The sequence below is a fragment of the Bacillus rossius genome, chromosome 3 (assembly GCF_032445375.1).
Source record: "Bacillus rossius redtenbacheri isolate Brsri chromosome 3, Brsri_v3, whole genome shotgun sequence".
NCBI classification, from domain to species: Eukaryota; Metazoa; Arthropoda; class Insecta; order Phasmatodea; family Bacillidae; genus Bacillus; species Bacillus rossius.
Window position 1 is genome coordinate 12358352 of NC_086332.1, and position 17951 is coordinate 12376302.

Here is a 17951-nt window from a genome sequence, read left to right on the forward strand (position 1 = left end):
CAGATAAATATCAGTTTCAAGGGAAAACTTCTAAGTTACGTGGTGTTTTTTTTTTTTAATAGAATGGCCCTCTTTGCATTACAAAGTTATTACTAAAAAATATTTTTGTTTTAGTAGATGAGCAACCGATGTCAAAGTGCTTACAGATTGAGTAATTGTTTCATTATAGAAAATGTAGGTAGAAATTTACGTCAGACGCTGATAACCTAAACATTATAATCTTAAATCTACTAATTGTCATAAGCGTTTGGGACCTGTAATCAATAGTCTCTCACATAGTTAGACCTAGTGCAGAACACATATTAGAGAGTGACCGAATTCAAGCACACATTATGTTCTTGCGACCTCGCGTGATTCACTTGTTCTTGTTAGTGTACTATAGAAGTTCGTATTTGTATTATATTTGGCAACTAAAAAATACATACAAGTTAAACCGGTTGTTAATATTTGATTTTTTTCTGCAAATTATTGTAATCCAAGAATAAATATTTAGCTTAACATTGTAAACTTTTACTCTTAATTACGCTATTTAAGTTTCTGCCTTAATATCGTTTTACGTACTTCTGGTTATTTCTCGTATCTGTTAAAATGTTTTTTTTTCTTTAATAAATATTTTACAATTAATTTAATACAAAAGTATCATATCATATTAATACTACAAAAGCTTTTCAAAATATCGAAATTACTTTGCCAGGAATTAGGTGAGAAGTACGCGGATACGTTTATTTGCAGTTCGGATAGCCCTTGTGACGTGACGTGAGGGAACAAGTTAGATATATTTCGGGTGAATTCGGTCACGACCTTAATATGCTATAGAAACAAAAACTGCACCAGTCATTTGTCACCGTTATTTCTATTACAAAATATGCAGTTTTTTAAAACATGGTAATCTAGAGTTAGCAACCATTATGACGTTCAAGTACACAAGAATAAGTAAACAACTGTATGACGCTATCTATAATAAACAAACAAACAATCGTAGTTCGAAAACTGGCAAAACAAATGTGAATTGGAAAAAACCCACTTACTGGAAAATTTATCTGCATAAACACGTATTGTACTGACCCAGTATCATTTTTCCAATGAAATTACTTTTCCAATGGTGGGCGCTGAATGGGAATAATTGCGTGATCTCTTTGAAAGCAATATATAATAAATTATTTTGAGGGATACAAGGTCAGTTTTCACACCTGGAATCACAAAACTAAAAGGCAGTGATGCAGTTGAGAATAATAATGTAACGTATCCAAATCCCTCTTTGTTGACGTAAGTTTTTTGAATATAATAAGTATTATTTATTTTCAAATCCCACCCCAAAATAAATTTCTGTTTCCGCCACTAGCCTTTCCCTCCACATTTATCTAAAAAAAATTCACAAGACTGAATGCAGTAAAAGTAAATTTATTCTCTACGTTAAACCCATATATGTTCATCATCCATAACGTTATAGAAACTACAAGCCACATCTAAATACTCGTACAGTCTGAGTCAGAATTCAACCGTCAAAGATATGTATAGAGGTTCGTCACGGTAAAAGGAGATGAAAACATATTGAAGACTTACGGTCAAAAGTGGAACACTTTTGAGGATGAAGTTAAGAAATTTTTTTATCTCAAGCAATTGATAAAGAATTCAATATGGCCTACTGTACGTCTTTAAAATGTTTAATTTAAAAATAAACCCCCCAAAAAATTGTAATTGTCTTAAGATGATTTATTTTATATAGTAAGAGTACAATTCGTTACGAAAATACATGGAAACTAATGGTGTTACTCCAATTATATTATATAAATAGTTTTACGAGTTCACATAGTTTTGCCGTGCCGTGCCGTGCAATACCTTTGTTTAATCAAATAGTATCAAGATGCTCAGTATTTTATTAATTCTTTTTTTTTCATTAAAAAAAATTAACTTCGGGCATTTGACTGAATTATATATTATGTTTTAACTAAGCCAAAAATGGAAATTCAAAAGCTGAAAATTCATATGGTATAAAAAACTTTTGAAAGTAAAAACGCATTTTTCGATTATCATTATTGTTACTTTTCTTGTTATTTTATTTACAGTCATCTTCTGAAAATTCATTACGATAGCTTCCTTTCATTTCATTCATTTGCCTCAAATTTTTTCAACAGATAGTAAATAGCGGTAAAAAGTCTTTTGCGGATCTTCCACAACTCGAAAATAGCTTTTAGTAAATACATGTTAAGGAAACTTGTGACCCAACAACTAACGTAAGAGAACTTAGGAATCAAACATACAGGGAAACGCTTCAATCGATAGTAATGTCGATAATATAAAGTGACTAACTCGACGGAGACATGAAGCCGCGACTTCAGAAGCCAGACAGGGCCGAGCATTGCCGCCTGGAACAAGGAGTATAGAAGTAAACAGAGATCTCACTCCCATGTTAAACATGATTCCTTTTTTTCCCTCCTCTGAATTCTATCACAAACGATTCTGACACTACCAACCCCACATAAATTTAGTTAAGTCCCGAATGGTATAATGCTAGAACTCTGTCAGATTTGATTGGATTCAGGATCTAGGCCTTTTTAATACCTACATATAAGTGATTTAATAAAATATCGCCTAATTTTTATTTAAGAGTCTTGATATTCATTACAAAAAAATTAAGGATTTTTATAAGATTTTATTAGATACTAAACGTTGGGTTCATTTATGGTACTAAATAATGTTAGGTTAACCTAGTTGTTTCACAATTCATACCCATCTTTGGTGCCTAAAATCGCCATATTAATTTATATAAATGTCCATTAATGCAATACACATATTAACTTTATTTAAAGGGGTAGCTATAAATACGCAAATACGAATGTACAATTAGTGCCTTCAAATAATCAACTGTTACATTCAAACACACATGGGCGCACAAAAATTAACACGAATGTTAGTATCAAAACATAAACCTTTACCGAGGTCCCTGATTACTTTATATTCGAGGCGCTAATAATTATTTAATACTTATACATCCTATTTATTATTTTTAATACGTATATCAGATAGGAATGTGCAAAACACGACAATCTTCTAACGAGCGCGATTTGAAAAAAAAAAAAAAAACAAGGACTCAAATTTTATCGTGTAACCTTTTGCTGATTCGCACCTTTATTTGAAAACATTTGTAAAATGGTTTCCTCAACACTAAATTGCTGTACGAGAAAAAAAAATGTAAAAAGATAAAATTACAGTTTGTTCACAAGTAGCGTTATTAAAAAATATACGTTCCACCTCTACCACAGAACCTTGACGAATTGAGACACCGCATCGTAGCAGCTGCTCTTACCATCACTCCTGATATTCTGGGTCGGGTATGGGCAGAATTGGACCATCGATTAGATGTGTGTCGTGTGACGCAAGGTGGACACATAGAACATTTATAACTAGTGGGGAAAAAAACTTTGAGAGTTTTTCTTCCACGTGGTATATAATTTGTTACATAATTCTTAGCTATTTAACTGTAGTACCGATTTTTTGAAATGTTTCACGGACTTTATAATTGCCCTGTATATGTTTATAATTTAGCTCTGAATGTGAGTGAAATTGTGATGTAAGTGGAGACGGGTGGGCGATAAGCACATCGCGACAGCCGCGCCTGGCCTGGAGCCGGGACGGACATTCCAGGGCCGGGCGCGGCGAGTTCCAGGAAGCCTCGCGGCCTCCCTGGAAGCCGCTATCTGCCGCCGCCGGCTTCCGGCGCGGCGCGAGCTGGCGGGCAACACTCGCGCTGCGTTTCGTCATCCCGCCGGGCGCTCGCTTCAATCCCCCTTCTGTCCCCTCCCCAGCGACGCCCGCCGTCCCGACGCCGCACCTCGCCGATTGCAGAGATACGCCCCACTTGCATGCGCAGTGGTGGCCACGTGACCCCGATCGCAACCATTCAGATGGCAAGCCTTCGCTTCAAAGACGAGACAGCCGCACCCGAAGTTCCCCGAAGTTCACGCTCGCTTTTTGACGTGACGTCTAATAAATCGATGAACGCCGGCTGCACGCGCGAAAAAGTGTCCCGTTACGCACATTGTCTCGTTACGCTCATTGTACGCTTGCGCAGCATCTATCTCTCTTCAACTCGATTGGAACAACCATCGATTTGACTTTTTCGAGGTACATTAAACTTGAAACACTCCCATTCGTTTCCTACTTTTCCTATCATCGTCCTATCCTTAACAGAATAACACAGATTGGAAGAAGTTAAATAGCAAACATGTATAAAAGTTATAGTTAAAATAATCTCTTCGTTAAAGTAATACACATATTTGAATTTATGAGTGCAAATAAAAGTAAATTTATCAATTAAATTATAGATTTCATTTCACTCCTTCTTTGTATCTATATAAAATAGTGATAATTCAATAAAAATGATTCAATTGTAGGATTCCTAAAAGTGTGCAATCATTTCATCAATGTTTTGTCATAACGTTGTCACGTTAAACTATCGTCCGTAAACCGACTTTACAGACAACCAATTTTTTTCAAATATGTAGGAGACGTAATGTTTTTTCGATGTGTAACCTCTTAGCTCTCGGTATATTTCGTAAATGGAACGGAAGTCGCTTGGAACGGAAATGTGTAACCACAGAGCTGCCATCCGTGAGGTGGATGGTGCAAACCAAACATCACAAAGACAAAGGGAAACTTTACAGTATTAACTGTTTTGTGAATTTTAACATGATGGGCAGTATTTTGAAAAAAAGGTTTCTTGTTGAAAATCAGGTCGAAACCCGGGGTTTAATTTTTTTTTCCATGTCTTTTTCGCTTTTATCGGAGCCGTTTCGTCATACAGTTTAAAAATTCGCTCTGCATATCAAATTATTCAGTGGACGTAGCTACTCCAGCGGTGAATTCTAGCGGTGGGTGCGAAAACTACGTGTGATGCGCGTCCATAAATTTAATTGTAAACACTATTAAATCAAGCTCACCATTATTTTAAAAATTATACGTTATAATTCGTGTCCGAGTTTCGTATTAGAAGTGTATTTGCAACATGAAAACACATGAATTTACTCGTTACCGAGGTTAGCTATTTTTTTGCTTATGAGTTATGAGTAGAGACCTGCAAAATTCGCGGATTCATTCGGTGATAGGCTAGAATTCAAACACATACATATACCTCTTAGATAATTTTTCTATTGGCTTACTGTTCATCTGGACGAATCTCAACCAGTTATAAACCCTCAACAAAAGAAGGATCGAATCACAGACAAACCAGTTGAGACGACTTACAAGTCGGTAGCCAATGAACTTGCGTTATTTGCCCGAGTGTACAGGGGTATGTGCAGTCTATCCTGAAGGCCATCGAACCCGCGAATTTTGCAGGTCTCTACTTATGAGTAATAGAGGTTATGTAAACACAGAGGAGGATGCACCGTAGATGTAGTGCAACATCTGCCACGTGATTTCTCAAGAAAACGCTTGGGCAATTGGGTGTTTCGAGGTTCTAATTTGCGTAAATGGCTTATTTGTCAACAGAAGTATCAAAAACTTGTACATTGGTACATTCTCGGGGCTATAATTCCTATAGCACATGTTATGTGTAATATTAGTGTAGAGGTGTTCAGGCCATGCTGTGAAATATACATTAAAATATCCATTGCGTCAAGTTACAGACTTATTTTACTATTTTAACAAAAGTGCTTATACGTTATGGAGTACCATAAATAAACCAATCACGTGTCACTGTTTGCATAGATATTTATAGCAAATCGTAGGCAAGACGAATGTCATTTCATATCACCATTGTTCTGTAACAACGAGACAATGTTCATAAGCAGAAAACATAAATAAAGGATTGTTTTTCAAAAAAAAGGATAATTGTTTTTTCAAGGCCGCTGTCGTTAGTCAGGTAGGGAGTTGGTTAGGCTATGCTGTGAAATACAAATAAGATATTATTTGTTTTATAAATATGAAGATATAGTGAAGTAGCTATAAATTAATATAGTTATCGCTGAAAAGAAGATAAAAAAATCTAGCAGTCGGCGAAAGCTGCCGAACATTAAATGACATTTTAAAAATGAAGCTCACACCAGTCTTTGATCAGACAACACCGTGGCGATGTGCAGTGCATCTGTCACCATGCCAGCAGTTGCAGGCCTCATGGTCAGACTGCGGATCGGGGCATCGAACCACGGGCCCACGGGGAATCCAAGACTGCGCGATGCCGAAGAAAAAAAAATAAGGTTCTGGTTGTACTATAAAAAAAGGAATTAAAAGACTTAAAATGTGTTTGAATTGAGAAAATAGAGATTTAAATCTGAGATACAACCCGCGCTATGCTCAGAGCTTATCAAAAATTAATATGGTGAAAAAATATATGAATTATATTCCCAGTGGAATGAAAAATGTATATGTATAAATTGTTTCGATTATTTATCGCGTACGGTGTTGCCGCACACGTTAGAAGTGAGACTTCACTCATACAGGGATAGGAAATGTGTAGCATTCACAAATTTTTAGAACAAGTGTACAAGTGTGGAAGTATACAAGCGAACTGTCAAGAGTATAGGTATGCGAGTTTATAATAATGTGTCCGAGTATCAGAATGCATATGTAGTGTTTGCAAGAGAGAAATTGTGCAAGCATGGCTTCGAGCACTGCTGCTGTCATCTGTTTTCGGGACAAGTTATTAGCCTTCAATGAAGTACACAATTTAGGCTCGCACTGGTGGCAAATGCGTACCTAAGAATGGATACTTCCAAAGTGGGGGGAAAAAAGGATCAAGGAGCTGTTATAAAATTAGTAACTCATTCTATTATGTTATTATTCTAAAAGCAAATTTAGTAAATGATGTTTTTGACGTGACAACGTCTAATAAATCGATGAACGCCGGCTGCACGCACGGCAAAGTGTCCCGTTACGCACATTTTTCCGTTACGCTGTGTCCCGTTACGCTCATTGTTCCGTTACGCTGTGTTCCGTTACGCTGTCGGCGAGAGCAGTAATAATAGGTTATGTTACAATTGACTAAAAAAATATTGTGATTCATTTAATTGATGATAGATATTTGATTACAGTTTATTTATATGAAAACTTGTTCATAATTATATTTAAAATTTATAGCTGAACGCCAGTTTTTAAAATTATTTACAAGTCATCTACACGTGAACTGTTTCGTCGACTGTTTATAAAGTAAAGTGAAAAGTTAATACGGTTTTCATTGCTTATTACAACAATTTCGGCAATAAAGGTTAAGTATTCTTGCATTTTAAAAATCTGATTACTGGTATAATTTCAAGTATTTATTCTTTTATTATTAAAATAAAAATGATTAAATTTTATTCATAAAAGTATGCAATCATTTCATCAATGTTTTGTTATGAAGTTGTCACATTAAACTATCGTCCGTAAACCGCCTTTACAGACAACCAATTTTTTTGTTATTGTTTAGTATTGCATGGCTCCGTGGGCCCTCCTCCCCTTAAAAATATTTGATATCCGAAAAATTCCTTCTGGGGATTCATTGAGCTAGATTCGCTCTTGATACGTTCCAAATTGTAACAAACATGACGATGAAAAATAAAACATGCACATTGTCTTTCAGTTGTCTTAAAGCTCTACTTTATTCTTTATTCCTCCCTCCCCATCTCCATCGTCGAGATATTCACTCCTGAGCGTGGCAATTTTCGTTCTCGTAACGCTCAGACGAGTCGTGACTTCGACTTACCCTGTCAGGCACACCTGCTAGTTGGCCTGTACCAGGACTGCACAATATTTAATTAGAAGTTAGCAAAGAAATTCTAGTTTCCCGTTTTCTAGTACAAATTTAACGCAAGCGTAACCCAACCCCCGTGTCTCCCCCCTACTGAACTGTCTGAGTAGGACTGTCACCTGAGTTCACGTGTCGTTTCGTGAGGGAATCTTCCATCATTGTATGTCTCTGATAAATATTTTGGTAACTATTACTCGCCGACAAGAACCTATTATTTTATGAATGACTGCTTGGTGAACCGATACCGCGTAGCCATCGCTGGCTGCGACTGTGCTATCGTCTTCGCCACGGGCCGTTATCCCCGGGGAAGCCTTCATTCACGGACGAGAGAGCCACACCCGAAGTTCCCCGAAGGTTGCTTAGCAAATAACTTTTTTAATATGTAGCTATCCAGGGCTAGGAAACCGTTTAAATTATTTCACAGTATCTTTAATGTAGCTATCCTAACCAAATAAACCGTCCACAATGTTTTTTGGTATTTATATTGTAGCTAACCGAACCTAATTGACCATTAGTTATCATGAGTTGTCCAAAATAAATAAACCCCGAAGATGCACGATCGGGAGTTTGGCTCTCTCGTCTGTGAAAAGAAGGCTTCCCGTTATCCCCGGGGCCCAGATGGGACCTCCGGGCGACGGATTGCAGCCCACATCCTCCAGTTATCAGTGCAATTTGGTTCAGGTTTCGAGGGGGATTATTGTTGCAAGAATACTTGTCCAGCTTTATGCTTTTGAAAGATGATGATTTAATTATGAGGGAAATTTATTTTTAGCAAGTTGGGGGGATGAACGTACGTATTATCTATCCAGATGGCCAGCTTAGTACCTACTGTTATTAGAATTTACTATGTAGTTTTTATTTAATAGAGAACTGGCCGGAGACACCCTCGCTCCGCTCGGAAAAAAGCCAGCCAGCTCCCTCCAAAAACCGGAACCCGAACGTCCCTTCGAAGGTTTAGAACCTTCTGGAACATTCCGGTCAATTTTCGGCCACTTCGGCACTCGATCGATTCCCAGTTGCTTCACTTCCAATGGCGCGATGCCCTTTTTTGACAACCATATCTTCGAACCCATCTCTTGCAGTTCCAAACAGAATACCTTGTTCATGGATGCGAGGATGGAGAGCTACCGTACCATGGCGTAGTCACAGCGACACGCAAGGACGAACCACGCTTATTATTATTATTATTACCAGGGGCGCAACAACAGGGGGGGCAAGGGTTTTTTGCCCACCCCCCCCCCCTTCTGAAACCTGGAAGTGGGGGCAAACGGGGGCAAAGAAAGTGTTGTGTAATCAATTTTTAGATAATAAAACTGCTTAAATAGCACCATTTTCCACCTTGAAATACAAATTTTCCCGGACCCCCCACTTCAATATACCTTTATAAAAAGGTATAAGCCCCCCCCCCCCCTTTTGGAAATTTAGTTGTTGCACCCCTGATTATTACGGAGCTGCTGGGTTTGTGAGCCAGGCAACGGCGCCGGCTGACATATAATTGAGGCGGAGAGACGGCGGGACCAAGGAGGTTTGCCGACCTCGTTGGACGGGGCGTCTCCCCTCGGCGCCGTGTAAAGGGGAGGGGGTGGAGGAAGGGGGAGGGGCGACTGACGCGCGCCTGTGTTCCAGACGGAGGAGGAGTGCGTGTCGCCCGCACATCCGGCGCTGTTATCGCGGTCTGGGAGCAGCGATACCGCCGCGTCGCAGCTCAGTCACCGCCTGGAAGCCGCCGCCGTCGTCATGAGAAGCGCCGCCCGCTTCGCGCTGCTGCTGGCCGCCATAGGTACGTCAGGCCAGGGAGTCCACAGTTAGTTCTTTCCTACTAGATCCAGTACTTATAGTGGTCTAGTGCATTTACGCTCAGATCTAGTACCCACTTTTTTTCTTTAATATAACAATATTACAGTAACTCCAATATGTTTTATTATTAAGCGTAATTAATTTTTAAAAAATATGGAATGTATGTGTGTGTGGTGTGATCAGGGGCGTAGCCAGGGGGGGGGGTTAGGGGTTTAAACCCCCTCCCCCTTAGCACCAAATCTTTAATTAATTTCTTATTCATCACTCAAACAAATTTCATTTTAAAATTAATAAAATTTTTACCATTACAATATTTAAATTTAAGTACCGAAAACTGCTAAAATAACACTATTTTACACCTTAAAAACCTAATTTTCCCGGGGGAGGACCCCCCGACCCCCCGCTTTAATACGGCGGCGGGGGGGGGGGGGCGGGGGCATTCTTCTCAACACCCCCCATACATAAATCCTGGCTACGCCACTGGGTGTGATATTTAAGTTAGAGCATTGCAATGTCATAATAACTTCCTAAATTGTTAAAACCATAACAAATTATATTTTAGTACTTTTTTTTAATATAGTACTATTTTCTCGCCTAAACTGGTACAAAATATTTTTTTCCTTGTGGACACCCTGACATCAGCGCTCTCCGCTCTGCACTGCACTGCGCAGTTCACGTACACTTGCACGTGTTCCTGCTCCCCTGAGCTCACGCTCGTGGTGAACCGAAGTGAACCAGTTGCTCCACTTCTAATTGTGCGATACCCTCTTCTGACACCCGTATCTTCCGATCCAACCCCTGCAGTTCCAAACCGACAACCTTATCCAAGGATGCGGAGCTGCGGAGTTACAATGGCAAATGTCCAAGAACCTTTCTCGTTGCAAGAATGATTTAAATATAACCGTGCAATTTCATTTCTTGGTAAATATGTGCATAGCTTTTGGTGTATTTTTACTCATATTTTTTTTTTTAATTTACCACATTTGCCATTTAATTTTCTGCAGAATTTAACGAATTTCAATATTCAATCAACATGTCAATTATTTTCTTTCTCTTTAGTTTATTGGTGTTAATAAACGTGTGCTTTAGTGCGATTTTCAATCTCCTCACCTTTAATCATGAAGTTGGCACTTCTGAAAATATGAGTAAATTTTTTTTTTTTCATTTTTTTATTTTGTTGCTGGGTTACCAAAAACACTGACACAGCTGACTTAATCATATTTATAACTTAAAGAATAACAAACTTCCAAACATACGTTCATTTAACCCCCTAAGGGGGATAAATAGTGGATTAACCTACCTAAAGAAATCCTATGAAAAATTTCAAACATCTGGACTCATCGGTTTAAGCTGTGCGCTGTCAGTCAGTGTTAAGTGTTCTATTAAGTTGACGTCAAGTCTATTGGTTATTCATTATAGTAGCTCTGCGATTTATTTTCTTTGAAAAACACAGATGCGCGTAATCCAAGCCATTGTATAATATAGTATGCAAGTACGTTTGAACCAGTACGACGCTGGTAGAAGAACGGCAGTAGCAACAAGAACCGATACATTGTAGCACGGCCTTTATGGAAATAAAATTCTTCGTTTCAATGTGTGCATCGTGCAAAGTATTTCTCACTAATCTTGCGTTCGCATGTGGGTGTATCCTGATGCCGTTCACCTATCACGTGGCGTGTGTACCTACGTGGGACAAGCTCATTTTTGACGTGACAACGTCTAATAAATCGATGAACGCCGGCTGCACGCACGAAAAAGTGTCCCGTTACGCACATTGTCCCGTTACGCTGTGTCCCGTTACGCTCATTGTACACTTGCGCCGCATCTATTTCTCTTCCACTCGATTGGAACAACCATCGATTTGACTTTTTCGAGGCACATTAAACTTGAAACACTCCCATTCGTTTCCTACTTTTCCTATCATCGTCCTATCCTTAACAGAATAACACAGATTGGAAGAAGTTAAATAGCAAACATGTATACAAGTTATAGTTAAAATAATCTCTTTGTTAAAGTAATATACATATTTGAATTAATGAGTGCAATAAAAGTAAATTTATCAATTAAATTGTAGATTTCATTTCACTCCCTCTTTGTATCCATACAAAATAGTGATAATTCAATAAAAATGATTCAATTTTATTCATAAAAGTATGCAAACTTTTCATCAATGTTTTTGTTATGACGTCACGTTAAACTATCGTCCGTAAACCGACTTTACAGGCAACCAATTTTTCTTTCTTTTCAACTTTCCCGTATGCGCGTACGTGCGAGCGGACATCTTGTTTGCGCAGTTGAAACCAGAGGCCACTCTAAGGTGAATTATTGATGTGTATACGGCATTTAGTAGAAGTAATTTCTTGAAAATGGTTCGGAAGTCGATGAACGGAAATGTTTCACAAAGATGGCGGACCCACGTGTAGCAACACAAACCTGTATATAGTCACTTCCGTAAACATTATGGGTAGAGACCTGTAAAATTCGCGGATTCATTTCGCGATAGGATAGAGTCCAAATACTTTTGACATTATTTTGCTTCAGTGATTGGGCCACAGTTTATCTGAAGGACTCTGGGCCAATGAAAAATCTTTAACAGAAGAATTAGTGAATCACGATCATTCCAGTCAACAGGTGTTACGAGTCGGTAACCAATCAGCAGATGTAATTTGCACGAGTGCATAGAGGATCATGGAGTCTATCCTTTAGGGATTTGAAATCGCGAACTTTTTCGGTCTCTAATTATGGTACATACCAAACGTATTGATGTGCCAAATGAAACTTTTTAATAGTGGAAATACCCTGGAATATATTTCGTAAACTAAAATGGTCATGGTAAAAAAGTAATCACAAGTTTAAAAAAACGCAAGAAAACTGGCATTACAATATAAAATACATACTCTCCTTCCAAATTTGTAAAAAGTATACTAGCACAGCTTGGTTATCTCGGGGGGCAAGGCTGAAATCTCGTCACTAGAAACTTTTCTTTTTTACTTTTTTGATAACGTTATAATATAACAAAAATTGTATTGAATCAACTCAATAAGGTTGAGGTTTGTTTTGTAAGAGGTATTCACGGACTGTTTTCAGTCGTTTAAGCACAAAAAAAAATACAAACAAAAGTTTTCAGTTTCATATTTTAGTAATGGCATAGAATAATTATAACTGTTGAGTGAATTTAAACAAGATGGGCAGTATTTTAGTAAAATTCCTTGTTAAAAATCAGTTCCGAAACCGGGGTTTTAACAGAGCGTTTTTAATAGTTAAAAATTTCCTTTTGTTTCGTGTTGCTAATTTATATCTACGTTTGATGGTGGTAAACAACTTTTACACTTTAGGCAGTGCAGCTGTTGGTGTGCAGAAACCGTGTGTGCGATTCTAATCCAGAAAGTTTGGTATTTGAAAAGCAACTGTTTTATTTATCAGTTTATTTATCAGGCTCAACATTAATTAAAAAAATTCTACGTTAAATTTCGGGCCCGAAATTTGTATTTTAAATTTATTTGCAACATGAACATCAAGAGAACACACAAGTTTGCTAGTTACCGTGTTTAGATGTTTGTACGTCACTGGCAAGTACTGAAAGATGCTCTCATATATTTTTTATGGTAGTATTATTTTATATTAAACAAACTGAAAAAGTAATGAACTGAATTCATCTTTATAATTTTTTTAATAAATTTTGATGATTTCGTGTTTTTATATATTTTTTCCCGCTTTTAAACGTACGTGTTTTTTTTGTTAAACATTTATTTTTTTACATTATTCACATTTTATGTGTAAAGGTATTTTTATGTCACTCTGTGTATGAATTACGTGACACATAATGCCTATTGTAAGTAGTATTAGTTCTACGTGGAGGAAACCTTTATATTTAATATTCCGCTATAACATTAGTTGCACTGAGGCTGTTACAGACTCAAAGTCTGGTCGCCGGTTCTGTGTCTGGTACGTATAGACGAATTGGCGTTTGAAGTGCGAGCCAGTGCAACCCACGCGTTTATTTTTTTAATTTTAGAACTTGTGCAGCCGACTGCTATGTTGAGTAATTGGATTTTCATGCCAATATTTTACCATTGGTACAATTTATATGGAGTTTCATTTTTCCTGTTCTGTAATACATTTTGTTGCCAGATATATGATAATTTTTATCTGTTGTTTTTTTACAATATGGAACGCATTCTTGACTAAAATATTTTGCCTGATCGATTTGGTTGAGGAAAGCACTAGAAGTTTATTTTTCTTGAGTTTCTACACACCTGGGTAACACGCACAATTGCTTCCATGAGCTCAGTTTGGAAGTATTTATGTTTGAATATCTGCAATAAGCGAGAAAAAAAAATTGGTTGTGAGTGAAACTTGTAAGCTTGAACGTTTGTTAGAGGTAACGGGTGCATTACATCATGGATTCTACGTTAAACTGTTTTCGCTCCAACTGATGTTATGCGCAATGTTTGCGGGACGCGCAAAATACTGAGCGTTAGTGAGGTGGGATGATAAGTGCGACGCTCACTGGTGCTTCTATCGCAGTGTCGCCTCTAAGCGCAAGGTTGTGGACTGACGCGCAGTCTTCTCGTCGTGCATACGACAACTATGGGATTTAAGCGGTAACCTTAACATTACATGGAGAAAAACTGTAGATAAAGAAATAATGCAAGGCTCGTGAGCACTTTAAAGAATCATTACCGGGTTTTTCATGACTAAAAATTAATTTCAAATCACGTGTTCAAATCATTTTTACTCTTATAATACCTAACACAATTTAAAAATAGAATATAAAATACGGAAATCAATTTTTCATCCACCACCAGGGTATCCTTAACTTCTGTTATCATGGGCAGTTTTCAAACGCATGTTTTATTTTCTTTCTGAATATCTGCTTTCCGTATGAGTACCCCGGTAGGAAGAGATCGTGTGTTTAACGACCGGAGTTCTAATTCAGGATCATAGACTATCGATAGTTGTGGTCCAGACCATCTCCGTCATGTTCTGGGGTGCTGTAATAGTCCCCCCCACACACGATCAGTCTTCTTAACTGTCGGTTCGGACTTACCAGACAGAAAAGATCAATTGGAACTCTCGCGTGTCAGCAAGGACGGTGGACTGATCAGTCGTAACTAGGAACTGGAAAAATTCGCTGTTTCAATGACCACTAGGATAGACTCCACGATTCCCTATGTACTCGGGCAACTATCACCTGGTCATTGGCTACCGACTCGGGACACCTGTTTACTGCGATTATTATGATTCGATACTTCTTTTGTTGAGTGTTTGCCACTGGCTCAGAATCCTTCAGGTGAATTGCGGTCCAATCACTGGACGCAGCATTAAGCTAAACGAGTTTGGATTCCAGCATGTCTCGAAAGGAATCCGCGAGTTTTTCCGGTCTCTACGTCACCAGTCCAAACAAACAGTCCATCAGCTGAGTGTCGCGGCAGACATTTTTGTTTATACTTTTGGTTACTTTGAACTGAAAGTGCAGCTGCAACTGCAACATCCCATATTCTTAGGGGCGTGCAATTTTTCGCGAATAAATCTGAACGCCTATTAGACTGCAACAAGTTATACTCACACCAGCAATTTCTTCCTTGTGATTGGCGGACGTCTGCGAGAGAAGTCGTTTCCTCATTTGACCCGAGCCACTCAGGACGTGTTTGCTCCCGCGCTGACTCACCGTGATTGGTGTTGTAACAATCGATATGAACCTGAAAGAAACTCACGTAAATCACGAGACACAGACGATGCTACAATTTTTTTAACTTTCAGCTATAGTCTCGGAATCTTTTCGCGAAGTATGCGTGCCGCTACATGTTCTATGAAGTGGCACATGCAACGGCAGCGGTGTGTGGCGGCCCCAGGGCGGCCTGACGGGCCAGCAGGGGCAGAGCCCGGGGAGAGGGCCGCACAGGTGTGTCTGCAACCAGGCGGCGGCGAGGCGGGCTGCGACGCAAACCGCGTGACGGGCAGTCCCTCGCCGCACAAGCGGCCCGTTGTCGTCGCGCCAAGTGCGCGCCGGACATCATTAGCGCCACCTCGTGCCCGCTCGCGAATCACGCCGCATTCCCCGCCGCGGCGCCTGCGCAACGAGCCGAGCCGAGCCGAGCCGAGCCGAGCCGAGCCGAGCCGAGCTCGACGGGTCTTCCTCCTCTTTGCAGAGGGGAAGCCTTCATTTCACAGGCGAGAGAGCCACACCCGAAGTTCCCCGAAGTTCATGCTCATTTTTTTCTGTCTATCTCATTGTATAAACCGGTGTGGCATTAAATTTTGCGGTCGATTAGGATAGGTTAGCTACATTATAAATATTTTAAAACATTGTGGATGGTTGGTTATGTTAGGTAAGTATAGCTACATTAAAAAAATACTGTGAAATCATTTTATGGTTGCTTAGCAAATAACTTTTTAATATGTAGCTATCCAGGGCTAGGAAACCGTTTACATGATTTCACAGTATCTTTAATTTAGCGATCCCAACCAAATCAACTGTCCACAATGTTTTAAAGTAATGTAGCTAAGCTTACCTAATTGACCATTAGTTATCATGAGTTGTCCAACATTAACATTCACGGAATATGGGGCATCCCGAGAATATTTGTGGATGACAAAGACTTCCTAGATTTTATACGGTATGAAAAATACCACGAAATAATTTTCTTCAATTAGGTATTTTCCTCCAAAAACACTTACAAATAAATACCGTAGCCTTGTTAATGGTCTTTCCTTTTATCAACACCGCCATATTTATTTATAATGAACAAAAAAAAACCGAAGATGTACGATCGGGCGTTTGGCTCTCTCGTCTGTGAAAAGAAGGCTTCCCCTCTTTGCAGGTGGGCGAAGATCATGTCCCTACCACACCACAAGGAGCTACGTGTACAAGTGCGGCTCTGACGGTGGAAACTGAAACCATGTTTTACGAGACATTTGGCGTTATCTGTTGGGTGGGCCCATTACTAACAGCAACAAAAAAAAATCGTACGGGAGGTTCAAATCTACAGTTAGGTTTATAATACATATGAATATAACGACTTGAAGACTAATTGATAACCAACAAAATTTAAATTGTGCAAGAAACACGCAATGCTGTTTGTTATACTAATATAAAAAGGTATGTTCTACGTAAATTAGTAGAAGGGTCAAAATTTTTGGAATGGCCCGCCAAAAAATATGTGGCTACCAAAATAAAGTAAATTGATTTTTACTGTTTTGTTTTCATGTTAATATATTATGCATTACTCCTCATAATGCATGTAGCTATGTTAGCAATGCATTATTAAATCTACTATCTAGTGGATGAGCCCAAACTTACTTTAAAAAAAAATTGTTGTCTGTAAAGTATTAGTTGACTGTAAAGTCGGTTTACGGACGATAGTTTAACGTGACAACGCATAACAAAACATTGACGAAATGTTTGCATACTTTTATGAATAAAATTGAATTATTTTAAATGAATTATCACTATTTTGTATGGATACAAAGAAGGAGTGAAATGAAATCTACAATTTAATTGATAAATTTACTTTTATTTGCATTCATTAATTCAAATATGTTTATTACTTTAACGAAAAGATTATTTTAACTATAATTTCTATACATGTTTGCTATTTACCTTCTTCCAATCTGTGTTAATTCTGTTAAGGATAGGACGATGATAGGAAAAGTAGGAAACGAATGGGAGTGTTTCAAGTTTAATGTGCCTTGAAAAAGTCAAATCGATGGTTGTTCCAATCGAGTGGAAGAGAGATAGATGCGGCGCAAGCGTACAATGGGCGCAACGGGACACAGCGTAACGGGACACTTTTTCGTGCGTGCAGCCGGCGTTCATCGATTTATTAGACGTTGTTACGTCAAAAAAAGTTAAGTACATTTTCTGAAGTTTTTTTTTATATTTTCTGTGAAATTAAGTAAGAAGCCAAGAAGAGCATGTTTTAGACATTAGAAATTTTGTCTCGTCGTTGAGAACTAACTAAATGTATCTTTTTTTACTTGGTTACCAACTTTTTTTTTCCAGTACCCCGACGTTGTGCACACGAGAAACCGAACTGGACGATGCAACGGCGAAAGAAAAAAAAATATTATTCGCAATTCAGACGACTCGGTTCGAATCACGGGGTGGCCATTCCGATTCCAGTTTCCCATTGTGTTCATGAAAATCCTCCAGACATTTGCTGGGATGGTTCTTCACCACAGACAGTTTGCACATTCTCTTTGCTCGACTTCCTTGCATTCCGCTCGTTGTTTTTTTGTTGATCCATAATATTATCTGGTTTTCAAGGATACGTAAAGCCGCATTAATGCACGAAATATAACTAAATAAATTCTCCGAGGTGTAATTCTCTAACTCCATTATCTCAGGACCCTTGGTGGTCTTCTGTTTTTACGGCCTTAGGTCCCATTCACAGCAAAGGACGAAGGACGAAGGAAGAAAGGACTA